Genomic DNA, 15,113 nt, shown 5'->3' on the forward strand with positions numbered 1-15,113 from the left:
CCCAGGGCCTCCTGACCCATGTGGTGAGCTGGTCTATATGCAGTGCTGCCACGTGCAAGAAGTACCGTGCCATGAAGGGGTGCCTCTGTGTAGGGGAACCCCACACACAAGAATTGTGCCCTAAAAGAGAGCCACCCCGCATGAAAAAAAGTGCAGCCCACCCAGGAGCGGCGCCGCACACGTGGAGAGCTGACACAGCAAAACGATGCAACAAAAAAGAGACGCAGTTTCCCAGTGCTGCTGGATAATGCAAACGGACACAGGAGAACACACAGCAAATGGACAGAGAGAGCAGACAACAGGGGGAAAGGGAAATAATAAATAAAATAAATCTTAAAAAAATAAAATAAAATAAATAAAAGTGATAAGACTGTTTCTTAAAAAAAAAACAAAAAAACAAATTAATGGAATGCTAAGGGGCCCTAGATAGTCAAAACAGTCTTGAAAAAGAGCAGTTGGAAGGCTTACACTTTCTGATTTCAAATTGTTCTACAAAGCAACAGTAATCAAAATTGTGTGGTGCTAACACAAAGACAAATAGATCAGTGAAACAGAATTAGAAGTGCAGAAATAGACTCACACATCTATACCCAGTTAATTTTGTCTTTCATTTTAAAAATTTTATTGAAGTATACCACTCATACATGAACATATATAAACAATAAATGTATAGTAAAAGTTGTGAACTTACAAAACAAACACGCATAGCATTACACAGGACTCCTCACCTACCATCAATACCTTGCGTTGTTGTGAAATATTTGTAACAAATTATGGAAGACCATTGTCTAAGTATTGCTATTATACTATACTCCATATCTTACATTTAGTATATTTTCCCCCCAGTCCGCCCTATTTTTTTTTGTTGTTGTTGTTGTTTAAACATACAATTTATCTAAAGTGTACAATCAATGGTATAGGGTATAGTCACAGAGTCCTGCATTCATTACTTCATTCAATATTACGGCATTTTCATCACTCCAAAAAAGGAAAAAAAACAAACAAAAAACCCCACTATCATACCCATATGTTCATGCTACTAATTACAAATCCTATGATGTGCTTTCACCATCTCCGTTCATTGATAAACATTTAAAAACAACTTTTTACCACTTCTGCACAGATTAAACCTCAGCTTCCCATTCTCTAACCACATTCTATTCTCTGGTGTCTTATATACTACCTATAAACTCCATGAGTTTGCTCATTATATTTAGTTCATAAGAGCAAAATCATACACTATTTGTCCTTTCGTGCCAGCTTGCTTCACTCACCAACGTCCTCCAGGTTCATCCATCCGTGTTGTCATTCATATGCTTCACGACTTCATTTCTTCTTACAGCTGAATAATATTCCATTGTGTGCATATACCACAATTAATCCATTCATCAGTTGATGGACACCTGGGATGTTCCATCTTTTGAAAATCATGAATAACGCTGCCATGAACATCAGTGTGCGGATGTCTGTTTGTGTCACTGCTCTCAGTTCTTCTGGATGTATACCTGGTAGTGGTATTGCAGGGTCACACGATAGATCTATAATCCAACTGCCTTAGGAACTGCCAAATAGATTCCCACAGTGGCTGTACCATGCTACATTCCACCAACAGTGTATAAGTGTTCCTATCTCTCCACATCCTCTCCAACACTCGCACTTTTCTGTTTTTTTAATAGTGGGCATTCTAGTAGGTGTGAAATGATATCTCATTGTAATTTTGATTTGCATTTCCCTAAAAGCAAGTGGTGTTGAACATTATCTAATGTGTTTTTCACCATTTGTATTTCTTCTTTAGAAAAAAATGTCTATTCAGGTCTTTTGCCCATTTTTTAATTGGGTCATTTGTCTTTTTATTGTTGAGTTGTAGGATCTCTTTATATTTCATGGATACTAGATCCTTGTCAGATGTGTGATTTCCAAATACTTTCTCCCATCAGGTAGGCTGCCTCTTTACCCTCTTCACAAAGTCCTTTCAGGTACAAAAGGGTTTAATTTTGAAGAGGTAGCATTTATCTTGCTTTTCCTTTATTGCTTGTGCTTTGGGTGTCAGGTTTAAGAGAACCCCATCTACTACAAGTTTTTCTAGGAGTTTTTGGTCCTGGTCTTTATGTTTAGGTCTTTGATACATTTTGAGATGACCCTTGTATAGGGAATGAGATATGGGTCCTCTTTCATTCTTTTGGTTATGGATACCCAGTTCTCCCAACACCATTCTTGAAGAGACTCTTCTGTCCCAGAATAAAGACTTGGTAGGTTTATCAGAAATTAGTTATCCATAGAGGTGAGGATCTGTTTCTGAATTCTCAGTGTGATTTCATCGCTCAATGTGCCTAATATTAAGCCAATACCATGCTGTTCTGACCACTTTAACTTTATAATATACTTCAAAGTCTGGAAGCATGAATACTTGGACTTCATTCTTCTTTTTGTAGGATGTATTTGGGTATTTGAGACCCCTTTCCCTTCCAAATAAATTTGGTAATTGACTTCTATTTCTGTCAAGTGGGCTGTTAGAATTTTGATTGGAATAGTGTTGAATTTATGAATCAGTTTGGGTAGAATTGACCTCTTCACAATGTTTAGTCTTCCAATCCATGAACATAGAATGTCCTTCCATTTTTTTAGGTCTTCTTTGATTTCTTTTAGCAGTGTTTTGTAATTTTCTGAATACAGATCCTTTACATTCTGGGTTAAATTAATTCCTAGATACTTGAGTCTTTTTGTTACTGTTGTAAATGGAATTTTTCCCCTTCATTTCCTCCTTAGCTTGCTCATCAGAAACACTACTCATTTTTGCATGTTGATTTTGCATTCTGACACTTTACTGCACTCATTTATTACCTCTAATAGCTTTGTTGTAGATATTTTGGGACTTTCTATTTATAGGATGTCATCTGCCAATAGTGAGAGTTTTACTTCCTCTTCCAACCTGGATGCTTTTTATTTCCTTTTCTTGCATAATTGCTCTAGCTGGAACTTCTAGCACAATGTTGAATAACAGCGGAGACAGTGGGCATCCTTGTCTTGTTCCTGATTTTAGAGGGAAAGCTTTCAATCTTTCCCCATTGAGTATGATGTTGGCTGTGGGATTTTCATATAGGCCCTTTATGTTGAGGAACTTTCCTTCTATACCTATTTTTCAAAGTGTTTTTTATCAAGAAAGCATGCTGAATTTTTCCAAATGCCTTTTTTTTGCATCAATCAAGATGATCATGTAGTTATTTTCCTTCAAATTTGTTAATGTGGTTTATTACGTTAATTGATTTTCTTATGTTGAACCTCCCTTGCATACCAGGAATAAAATCAACTTGATTGTGGTGTATAATTCTTTTAATATGCTGTTGAACTCAATTTGCAAGTATTTTGTTGAGAATTTTTGCATCTATGTAGAGATTGGTCTGTAATTTTCTTTTCTTGTATCTTTATCTGGCTTTGATATTAGGGTGATGTTTGCTTCATAAAATGTGTTGGGTAATTTCCCTCTCCTTTTCAATTTTTTGGAAGAGTTTAAACAGGATTGGTATTAGTTCTTCTTGAAATGCTTGGTAGAATTAACCTGTAAAGTCATCTGATCCTGAACTTTGTTGGAAGATTTTTGATGACTGATTCAATCTCTTTAAAGGTGATTGGTTTGTTGACTTCCTGTATTTCTTGTACAGTCACTGTAGGCTGTTTGTGCATTTCTAGGCATTTGTTCATTTCATCTAGGTTGTCTAATTTCTTGGCATAAATTTCTCATGATACCCTCTTATGATCCTTTTTATTTTTGTGGGGTCAGTCATAATGTACCCCCTCTCATTCCTGATTTCATTTATTTGCATTTTCTCTCTTTCCTTCTTTGTTAGTCTAGCTAGGGGTTGTTGATTTTATTGATCTTTTCAAAGAACCAGTTTCGGTTTTGTTGAGATTCTCTATTGTTTTGTTGTTGTTCTCAATTCCATTTATTTCTGCTCTAATCTTTGTTATTTCTTTCTTTCTGTTTACTTTGTGATTGGTTTGCTGTTCTTTTTCTAGTTTCTCCAGGTGTTAAGTTAGCTTTGTTTGGTTGGGTTTTTTTTGGCAACCAAAATGGTTCTATTAAAAATTCTTTTCAACTATGGCATTCAAAGACAGCAATACAATATTTTCTTTGCAAAGCAACTAATATAAAAATCTGCAAATGCCACAAATTCATTTATAGGCTATTATTCTCATATAGGTATGTCATTAGATATATTTTCAATTCCTTCCTGAGGTATTTTTTGGGGGATTTACTTTTATGGTACTGTTGAATGCATTATCTTTACTAATCCTTTCCTAAAATGATTTCTTTTAAAGATCTGCAAAAATTTTTATTACATCAGACACTACTCATGACATGGAGATTGGGAACTGCAAATATGTGGCATTGGAGAAAGTCTTACAAATACTGCATTTTAAGAATTTGTTACAGGGAAGTGGATGTGGCTCAAATGATTGGGCTTCTCTCTACCATATGGGAAAACCCCAGACCTGGGGCCTCCTGGTAAAGGCATGGCCATGTGGCGAGCCAGGCCCGCCCAGTGAGCCACACAGCAAGACAACGATGCCACAGAAAAAGAGAGACGAAGGGGAGAATCAAGGCAAGATGCAACAGAAACCAGGAACTGAGGTGGTGCAAGTGACAGGGAACCTCTCTCCACATCACAGGTCCTGAGGATTAAATCCCGGTGAATCCTAGAGGAGAAAACGAGAAGAAAAGACAAAAAGAGAAATAGATACAGTGAATGGATACAGACAGCTAAAACAGCAAGGTGTGGGGGCGGGGGAGAAAAAATAATAATTTGTTACATACAATTTTTACAGTTTGTCTCTTTTAAAAAACTGAAGTTACAGCTAAAGAGTCAACAAAATACAGTAACCGTTTAGGAATGTTAGAGATTAGAGAATAAGATGAATGATACAAAGGGGAAAAGCCATAATTCTTGCCAGGTGTATATTGTATTGCCTTCCAAAGCAACTGTACCTATTGTAATCAGGTCACATTTAAATTTATCTACTAATCTGTTTTGGGAAAGCAAATGTCTTTCAAGGTTTCCAGTTCCTCTATAAAGTTCTTGTTCCAAACTTCCAGTACTGCAACTTGACTCTCCAGACATTTAACATACTCTTTCTTTCAACATTGACATTCTTTAGCAGCTTTCCTGAGAAAAAGTAGAAGCAAAAAGGCAAACAAAACATTGTTTTGCATGCTACTGACAGACGGATTGAAGCAAGCAGTAAAGGTGATCACGATTGCATTCCAAATCTCGGAACAACACTCCCAGTTCAATTGCAAACACTAAAGTCAACTGGATTCTTAAGGGTCACAACTGTCCCTTCCACAAGTCCACGGGGCAGTTAGTAGAATTGCTGCAACTCCTGCCTTGATTAGAGTTCATGGTAAAGAAGGCCCAAGTCAAAGACAGCTACTCTGCTTTCTGGCAATAAAGATCTTTGCAGGCCTCAAGCTCTTCAATGAGAATCTTGTTTTGGTTTTCAACCACAGCCACATGATTTTCAAGACATTTGATATATTATTTCTTCTTCCTGAGACACTCCGTGTTTTTCATTAACCTCAGCTCTCATTTGTGGATTCAATCAGGTCTTTGATTTTAGCTGTTTCTTCTTTTTAAATATAGGCATTCAGAGCTATAAAATTCCCTCTCAGCACTGCCTTCATTGTATCCCGTAAGTTTTGATAAGTTTTGTTCTTGTTTTCAATCTCAAGATATCTACTAATTTCTCTTGCAATTTTTTCTTTGACCCACTGATTGTTCAGAAGCATGTTGTTTAGCCTCCTTATATTTACAAACTTCCCCTTTCCCACCTATTACTGATTTCCAGCTTCATTCTATTATGATCAGAGAAGATGCTTTGTATATTTTCAATCTTCTTAAATTTATTGAGAGCTTTTTTTAGCCCAGCATATGGTCTATCCTGGAGAAAGATCCATGAGCTCTTGAGAAGAAGGTATAAATAACCTGCTGGTTTGGGATGCAGCGTTCTGTATATGTCTGCCAGGTCCAGCTCAGTTATCATGTTGTTCAAGGTCTCTGCTTCCTTGGTGATCTTCTGTGTAGTTGTTCTATTTATTGATGTGAGTGCCCTATTGAAGTCTCCAACTATTATTGTAGCAATGTCTATTTCTCCTTTCAGTTTTGCCAGAGTTTGTCTCATGTATTTTGGGGCACCTGGTTAGGTGCATAGATATTTACTTCTTCCTGGTAAATTGTCCCTTTTATTAATATATAATGGCCTCTGCATCTTTTATCATTTATTTGCATTTAAAGTCTGTTTTGTCTGACACCAGTATAGCTACCCTTGCTCTCTTTTGGTTTCTATTTGTGTGAAATACCTTTTCCCAACCTTTCACTTTCAGTCTATTTGCATCATTGGGTCTAAGGGGAGTCTCCTGCAGCAGGATATGGATGGCTCATTTTCCTATCCATTCCGTCAGCCTGTGTCTTTGGATTGGTGAGTTCTATCTATTAACACTCAATATTATTACTGTAAAGGCATTACTTTGTGATTGGTTTGCTGTTTATCCCTTAGCTTTCAATTGTCGTATTTTAGTTTTTGTCTGTCTTTTTACCATTTTGGTTATCCTTTCTGATAGTCTTCACTCTACCCTCTCCTCCAAGCCGCTCTCTTCTCTTTTATTTTCTGACTGCAGAACTCTCTCTAGGGTTTTTTCCTGCAGAGCTGGATTCTTGTTTACAAACTCTCTTAATTTCTGTTTATCTGTGAATATTTTAAACTCACCATCATATTTGAAGGACAGTTTTGCCAGATAAAAAATCCTTGGGTGGCAATTATCCATTCTCAGTACCCTAATGGTATCATACCACTGCTTTCTCACCGCCATGGTTCCTGAAAAGAAATCCACACTAAGTCTTACTGAACAACCCTCATATGTGATTTCACTTCTCCCTTGCTGCTTTCAGAATTTTCTTTATCTTTGGTATTTGGCATTCTGAATAGTATGTGTCTTGTGGTTGGTCTATTTGGATTTATTCTAATTGGAGTGTACTGAGCTTACTGGACATGTATATTCATGTCTTTCATGAGAATTGGGAAATTTTTGGCCATTACTTATTTATTTATTTAATTTCCCTCTTCTTTCATGCACTTTTCTGGCTTGCCAGAAATACTCTTTCTGCCCCTTTTCCCTTCTCTTCTCCTTCTGGAACTCCCATAACACATATGTTGGTGTGCTTTGTGCTGTCATTCATCTCCCTGAGCCCCTGCTCAATTTTTTCTGTTCTTTTCTCTTTCTGTTCTTCTTTTTTTTCAATTTCAGCTGTTCTGTCCTCTATATCACTGATTCTTCCTTCCATGATTTCAAATCTGCTGTTGTATGCCTCTATTTTATTTTATTTTATTTTATTATTATTTTTTTTAAGATTTATTTATTTATTTAATTTCCGCCCCCTCCCCTGGTTGTCTGTTCTTGGTGTCTATTTGCTGTGTCTTGTTTCTTTGTCCGCTTCTGTTGTCGTCAGCGGCACGGGAAGTGTGGGTGGTGCCATTCCTGGGCAGGCTGCACTTTCTTTTCACGCTGGGCGGCTTTCCTCACGGGCGCACTCCTTGCACGTGGGGCTCCCCCACGCGGGGGACACCCTTGCGTGGCACGGCACTCCTTGCGCGTGTCAGCGCTGCGCATAGCCAGCTCCACACGGGTCAAGGAGGCCCGGGGTTTGAACCGCGGACCTCCCATATGGTAGACGGACGCCCTAACCACTGGGCCAAAGTCTGTTTCCCTCTATTTTATTTTAAATCTCACTTATTGTGTCTTTCATTCCCATGAGTTGTGTCTTCTTAATGTCTTTTTTTTTTAAGGAGGTACTGGGGATTGAACCCAGGACCTCATACATAGGAAGCAGGTGCTCAACCGCTGAGCTACACCCGCTCCCCCTTAATGTCTTTTATTTCTTTAGATATGTTGTCCTTCAGCTCCATGATTTGATTTGGAAGATTTGTGTGAACACTATTGATCAGTTGTTTCAAGTCCTGTATCTTGCTGGAACTTTGATTTGTTCCTTTGCCTGAGTCCTAGCTTTTCCTTTTTTTTTTTTTTTTTTAAGATTTATTGATTTATTTATTTCTCTCCCTACTGCCCCCCCCACCCAAGTTGTCTGTTCTCTGTGTCTATTTTGCTGCGTGTTCTTTTTTGTCCACTTCTGTTGTTGTCAGCGGCACGGGAATCTGTGTCTCTTTTTGTTGCGTCATCTTGTTGTGTCAGCTCTCCGTGTGTGCGGCACCATTCCTGGGCAGGCTGCACTTTCTTTCGCGCTGGGCGGCTCTCCTTATGGGGCGCACTCCTTGCATGTGGGGCTCCCCTACACAGGGACACCCCTGCGTGGCAGGGCACTCCTTGCGCGCATCAGCACTGTGCATGGGCCAGCTCCACACGGGTCAAGGAGGCCCGGGGTTTGAACCGCAGACCTCCCATGTGGTAGACGGACGCCCTAACCACTGGACCGAGACTGCTTCTCCTATCTTTTTCTTAGAAGGGCTTGTAATTTTTGGCTGATGTCTAGGCATCTGGTTAATATGCAGAATTTATTCTGATGCCCAGTTTCTCTCTTTTTGTCTAGGGATTTACTGTTAAGTAGCTGTATGCTACCACTATTCTCTGATCCTTGTTTCAACCAGTTCTAGGTATTAATATTTAGGATTGTCCCTGTTTAACTGCTCAAACCAGGGCCAAAGACCCAGTAATTGCAGTGCAGGCTAGTTTCCAAGGGCTTTGGAGAGGCAGGCAGTAATGGCATATGATTGCCTCTTTTATTTATTTATTTATTTTGCCTCTTCTTTCACGCAATTTTCTGGCTTGCCAGCAGCTGGCGCTCTTACACAGACCTCTCAGCTCAGACCCCAAGCTGCGGGGAAAGCATTCACTTTAACTCCACGGGTGGACAGTGCAGAAGCAATGTCCTCAGAGCTGGCCAAGCCTCACAAATAAACTTTCTCAGAAGCTGTTCTCCTTTGGCTGGCCACACGCTCCCTCCCTCTGTGTTCTCAGCAACCAGCCCATGGCTGTAGGTAAGGTGTTTGAGAAGGCAAATTACCTTTAGCTCCCTGCTGGCTCTTCAGGGCACATAATAGCATCACCCCACCCAGCCTGGAGGTGTGTGACCGCTCTAATGCAGCAGACCAAGTTTACTGGCCAAAACCTGAATTGGCTGCAGGCTGTGTCCCTCCCTCTCCCCTCTCTTGGGAAGGGGGCCTCTGCAACCCCCTCAGTCCACAGTTGCCTGCCAGGGGCCAGGGGACCCCCTGCTGTTTGCTCTGAGGGTTGAGGGATTGGTGCCAGCAGCTACTACTGCAGCTTTTTACTTACAGGATTTTCCCAGCTAAGTGACTCCTTTCTTTTGCATCTCTCTCTTGTGGGTAGTGTCTAGCTTTCCCCTGGTATCCTTAGCCCCAGAATGACCCTCCAGACAATTGCAGCTTTTTCTTTAGCTTTTTTTCTGGGAGAGACGTGATCCCTCTGCCTCTCTAATCCCCCATCTTCCCAGAAGTCCTCCTATAATCAGTTAATTTTGACAAGGGTGCTAAGGACATGCTGTGGGAAAAGAATAGTCTCTTAAAAAATGATATTGGGAAAACTAGATATCCACACGCAGAGGAATGAAGGTAGACTCCTACCTCACACCATAATCAAAACTCAATTCAAAATGGATCAAGGCAGGGAAGCGGACTTGGCCCAGTGGTTAGGGCATCCGCTTACCACATGGGAGGTCCGCAGTTCAAACCCCGGGCCTCCTTGACCCGTGTGGAGCTGGCCCATGCGCAGTGCTGATGTGCGCAAGGAGTGCCCTGCCACGCAGGGGTGTCCCCCATGTAGGGGAGCCCCATGTGCAAGGAGTGCGCCCCATAAGGAGAGCCACCCAGTGCGAAAGAAAGTGCAACCTGCCGAAGAATGACGCTGCACACACAGAGAGCTGAACAAGATGACGCAACAGAAAGAAACACAGATTCCGGGTACCGCTGATAAGGATAGAAGCGGTCACAGAAGAACACGCAGCGAATGGACACAGAGAGCAGACAACTGGGGGAGGGAGAGAAGGGGAGAGAAATTTTTAAAAAATGGATCAAGGACCTAAATAGAAGAACTAAAATCATAAAATTCTTAGAAGACAACATAGGGTCAAATCTTCATGATCTGAGATTTGGCAATGAATTCTTAGATATGACACCAAAATCATGTGCAACAAAAGAAACAACAGAAAAAGTTGATTTCATCAAAATTTAAGAATTTTGTGCATCAAAGGAAATTACCAAGAAAGTGAAAAAAGATAAACTACATAGGAAAGATGATAATTTCAAATTAGATATCTGATAAGCATTTAACATTCAGAATATAAAAAGAACTACAACTCAACAACAAAAAGGCAAACAACCCGGGAAGCGGACTTGGCCCAGTGGTTAGGGCGTCCGTCTACCACATGGGAGGCCCGCGGTTCAAACCCCGGGCCTCCTTGACCCGTGTGGAGCTGGCCCATGCGCAGTGCTGATGCGGGGCAGGGAGTGCCGTACCACGCAGGGGTGTCCCCCGCGTAGGGGAGCCCCACGCGCAGGGAGTGCACCCCGTAAGGAGAGCCTCCCAGCGTGAGGGAGGGAGCAGCCTGCCCAGGAATGGCTCCGCCCACACTTCCCGTGCCGCTGACGACAACAGAAGCGGACAAAGAAACAAGACGCAGCAAAAAGACACAGAAAACAGACAACCGGGGGAGGAGGGGAATTAAATAAATAAAAATAAATCTTTAAAAAAAAAAAAAAAGAAAAGAAAAGAAAAACCAATTTATTAAAAAAAAAAAAAAGGCAAACAACCCAATAAAACATGGGCAATAGATTTGACTAGATATTTCTAACAAAAAAAAAAGTATACAAATGGCCAATAAGCACATGAAAAGAAGCTCAACATCATTAGCCAGTAGAGAAATACAATTTAAACCCTCAAGATGAGATACCACTTCACACCACAAGAATGAGTATGATTTTAAAAATGGAAAACAACAAGTATTGGAGGGAATGCAGAGAAATTGCAATGCTAGTGCATTGTTGGTGGGAATATAAAATGGTGCAGCCACTGTGGAAATCAATATGGTGGTTCTTCAAAAAGTTAAATATAACCTGCCCTGATCAAGATGAAGAGACTACTATAGAACATTTGTGACTCTAACAATGGAAGAAATTGTACCATTGATGTGGAGACAGTGGCCATGGGCATTGCTGAGGGCAGGGAGAGAGAGGAAAAGATGTGATATGGGGCATTTTTGGGACTTGGATTTGTCCTAAATGATACTGCAGGGAGAGATGCAGGACATTGTTTATCCTGCCATAACCCACTGGATGGACTGGGCGAGAGTGTGAAATACTATGTAAACTGGTCTATGCAGTGTGGCAGTGTTCCAGGGTGTATTACCCAAATATAATGAATGTGCCTCACTGATGAAAGGGAATGTGGATGTGGGAGGAGTGGGGGGTGAGGTGGGGAGTGGGGTATATGGGAACCTCTTATATTTTTTAACATAACGTTTTGTGTGATATATTTATCTTTTTTAAAAAAGACAATAAAATTCTTTTGGAAAAAAAAATGATGAAGAGAGATGCTTCAGGGCTCCATATCTCAAGGAAGTTTTGAACAGCTAGCAAGAATTGGTGGAACAAGAACAACTAGCAAGAACTGGCTCCCAAGAACAGTTAAAGGAATGCAGTAACAGGGTGAGTGCTGAATCAAATAAAAGGCCACTTAAAAGTGGGTGAATCTCATGGTGCATTGTTTGACCCCTCCCTCTACCACTCACTTGCTTGGGGCACAGCCACCCTATGCTCCCAGTGCAGATTCCAGGTCCTGATTCCAGAAGGAGCAGAGTAATCCTCGTGTACATATTGGGAGCATGCATGTCTGGACCAGCCTGTCTGGTGGTGTCTGAGGGATTCACAGGCCCAGAACTTGCGCTGCATGTAGAAGGCTGCTCATGGAACTGTTCTACAGAACACTGATGGAGAATAGTTCAGGAGGCTGCCTCAGGCAAGGATCGTTGGCTATCGAACCTATGGTTCAGTGTCCGAGACCATGAAGAACTGTTTCCTAGGGAAGTGGAGACATTAAGAACTTTGTAAATGGGAGAATTCTAGGGCCACATGTGCATGCCCAAGACAAAATACAAGTGCAGAAAGGATTGGGGAGGCCACTATGCTTTAACCTGGAGCTATTCTATAAACTCATTGTATGGAGAGGCTCTACAGGAGAGTACCCCCACAGGTCAATATACAGTATGCAAAGATTGGGAAAGGTATTTTTTTCCTTCCTTTCCTTTTTTTTTTTTTTTTGCTTTTTGTTAGTGCCTTGTAAACAAGGAAAGCTCTCTCATAACACTAGCTAAAATAAAACAAAACAAGAACGCAAAAACAACTAAAAAATAAAAACAATACTAGCTAGATACAACCTTAAGAACAGAAGCCTCAGAGTATAATTCCAGTGATAACACACTAAAATATCAAAACGTCCAAGTTTCAACAAAAGGCTACAAAACATACATAGAGACAGGAAGTGATAGCCCAGACATATTTAAAGGTTGAAAGTTAAAAAAAAACTTTTCATCAAAGAATTCTATTTCTGATAAAACTGTCTTTCAAAAATGAGGAAAAAATTAAGACATTCCCAGATAAACAAAAGTTGAGGGAGTTTGTCACCACTAGACTGGCCCTACAAGAGATGCTACAGAGAGTTCTGTGGGTTGAAAGGAAAGGACAGTAGACAATAGATTAAAGCTCCATGAAGAAATAAAGATCTCCAGTGGAGGTAAAGACATGAGTAAATATAAATTCTGGTACTATTGTATTTTTGGTTTGTAATTCCACTTTTAACATCCTACAGGATCAAAAGATAAATGCGTAAAATGTAATGATAAATAAGTGGTCTGGGGCTCATAATATATAAACATGTAATTTGTAGCAAGAATTACATAAAAGTGGAGGGTGGGAGGGTAGAGGATTGTAGGAACATAGCGTATATACTATTGAAGTTAAGTCAGTCCCAAAGCAAACAAAATTGTTGTAGATTTAGGCTGTTACATTTAGGCCCCATGGTAACTACGAAGAAAATATTGGGGAACATGCAAGCTCAGAGGGACAGAAATTAGAGTACAGTTTGGAAGGGAGCAGGGGAAATGGGAAGTAAATGCATTATAGGTGTAAGGTTTCTATTTGGGGAAATGGGAAAGTTTTAGTAATGGAAGGTGGTGCAGGCACTGGAACATTGTGAATGGTGAATCCCATTGAATGGTATATTCTTGGTAGTGTCTGAGAGGGGAAAGTTTATGTTGTATTAATGTTCCCACAATAAAAAACAAAAACAAAGAGAAACTAAAAAAAAACAATGGCAGTCAAATGCAATACATGATCCTGGGTGGGATCTAGCAAGGAGAAAATGTTCAAAGTTACATTGTTTGGACATACAAAAAACTGGAATGTAGACTGAACTTTATATCACTGTTAAATTTCTTGAACTTGATCACTTAAAAATGTCACAAAGGTGAATATCCTTATTCTTAGGAAATATATGTGGCAGTATTTAGTGTTCAAGGAGCATGACGCATACAACCTACTCTCAAGTGTTCAGAAAATGGAGAAAGAGAAGGAGAGAGAGAGAGAGAAAATGAACAATCCAGTAAATGTGAGAAAACATTAAAATCTGGTTATCTGGGAAAGTAGTTGTATGTTGGAGTTCTTTGTATGGAGCTTGTATTGTTTTTGTAAATGTCCTGTAAGTTTTAAAGTATTTCAAAGTAACAAGTTTGAAGAAGTATTAAAAAAAGGAGTTAAATATAGAATTACATTTGACAAGCAATCCCACTTCTAGGTTATACCCAAAGTGAGTGAAAAAAGGGTCGCAGACAGAAACATATTCACCAGTGTTTATAGCAGCATCACTGAGAATGCCAAAAGCTGGACACCACCCAAACATCTACCAACAAATGAATGGATAAATGAAATGTGGTATATACACACAACGGAATATTATTTGGCCATAAGAATATATGACAATACAAGATATGCTACAACATGGACGAAACTTGAAAACATTATGCTCAGTGAAATAAGCTAAGCACATAAGAACAAAAATTGCATGAAGTCACTTATAGGAAATGACAAGAAAAAGCAAATTCGCAGAGATAGAAAGTAGATGAGGGAGGCAGACTTGGCCCAATGGATAGGGTATCCACCTACCACATGGGAGGTCCACGGTTCAAACCCCGGGCCTCCTTGACCCGTGTGGAGCTGGCCCATGCCCAGTGCTGATGCGCGCAAGGACTGCCCTGCCACGCAGGGGTGTCCCCCGCATAGGGGAGCCCTACACAGAAGGGGTGCACCCGGTAAGGGGAGCTGCCCTGTGCAAAAAGAGCGCAGGTTGTCCAGGAATGGCGCCAGGCATGGAGAACTGATGCAGCAAGATGACGCGGCAGGGCAGAACGCAGATTCCAGGTAATCATGCAGAGCTCTTTAAAAGAAAGAAAGTAGATGAGAAGTTAGTGGAGGAGGAGGGGTTGGGGGAGAGGGGAAGGAAGAAAATAAAAATAAAATAAAGCAAAAAACGATAAAAACAAAGCCTTTCTACCACAGGCTCTGTATTAGTCAGCGTTCCCTAGGGAAATAGAACTGATGGGAGATACTTGTAAATAGCATAATATTTTATAACATAGACTCATGTGACTGTGGGGATGCCCAAGTCCAAATTCTGCAGGGCAGGCTGCACCGATGAAGTCCCTGAGTTCCCCAGGAGATGCTGCCTGCCCAAAGTAGTCATGGGAATTCTCTCTCCAAATGCTGAAACCACTTCCCCTTTTAAGGCCTTCAGCCCCTTGGACGAGATGACACTCATTGCTGAGGCCAATCTCCTTAGGTGACTGGAGATGTCATCAGCCTTCTCTGCAATCAACTCACGATGATTAAAGTCCTTGAAATGCCCTTGTATTGCAGTTAGCCCAGTGCTTGCTTGACCAGAAAACGAGGTGCCGCTACCTGGCTGAGATAACGCAATAGCTTCACCATCACACGCTCCAAGGGTAGTGAGAGTCTTGTCAGAAAGGATCACCCCCTTC

General features: G+C 40.6%; 1 non-coding gene across 1 annotated transcript; it reads right to left on the bottom strand.

The window, feature by feature from the left end:
• Nucleotides 1-7,837: 7,837 nt before the first annotated feature.
• TRNAR-CCU (transfer RNA arginine (anticodon CCU)) lies at nt 7,838-7,912 on the bottom strand. The gene has a single exon. It is a non-coding gene; the product is annotated as a tRNA-Arg (tRNA).
• Between the last annotated feature and the right edge of the window lie 7,201 nt (nt 7,913-15,113).

Source organism: Dasypus novemcinctus, chromosome 23 (assembly GCF_030445035.2).
Source record: "Dasypus novemcinctus isolate mDasNov1 chromosome 23, mDasNov1.1.hap2, whole genome shotgun sequence".
In the NCBI taxonomy this organism is placed as follows: domain Eukaryota; kingdom Metazoa; phylum Chordata; class Mammalia; order Cingulata; family Dasypodidae; genus Dasypus; species Dasypus novemcinctus.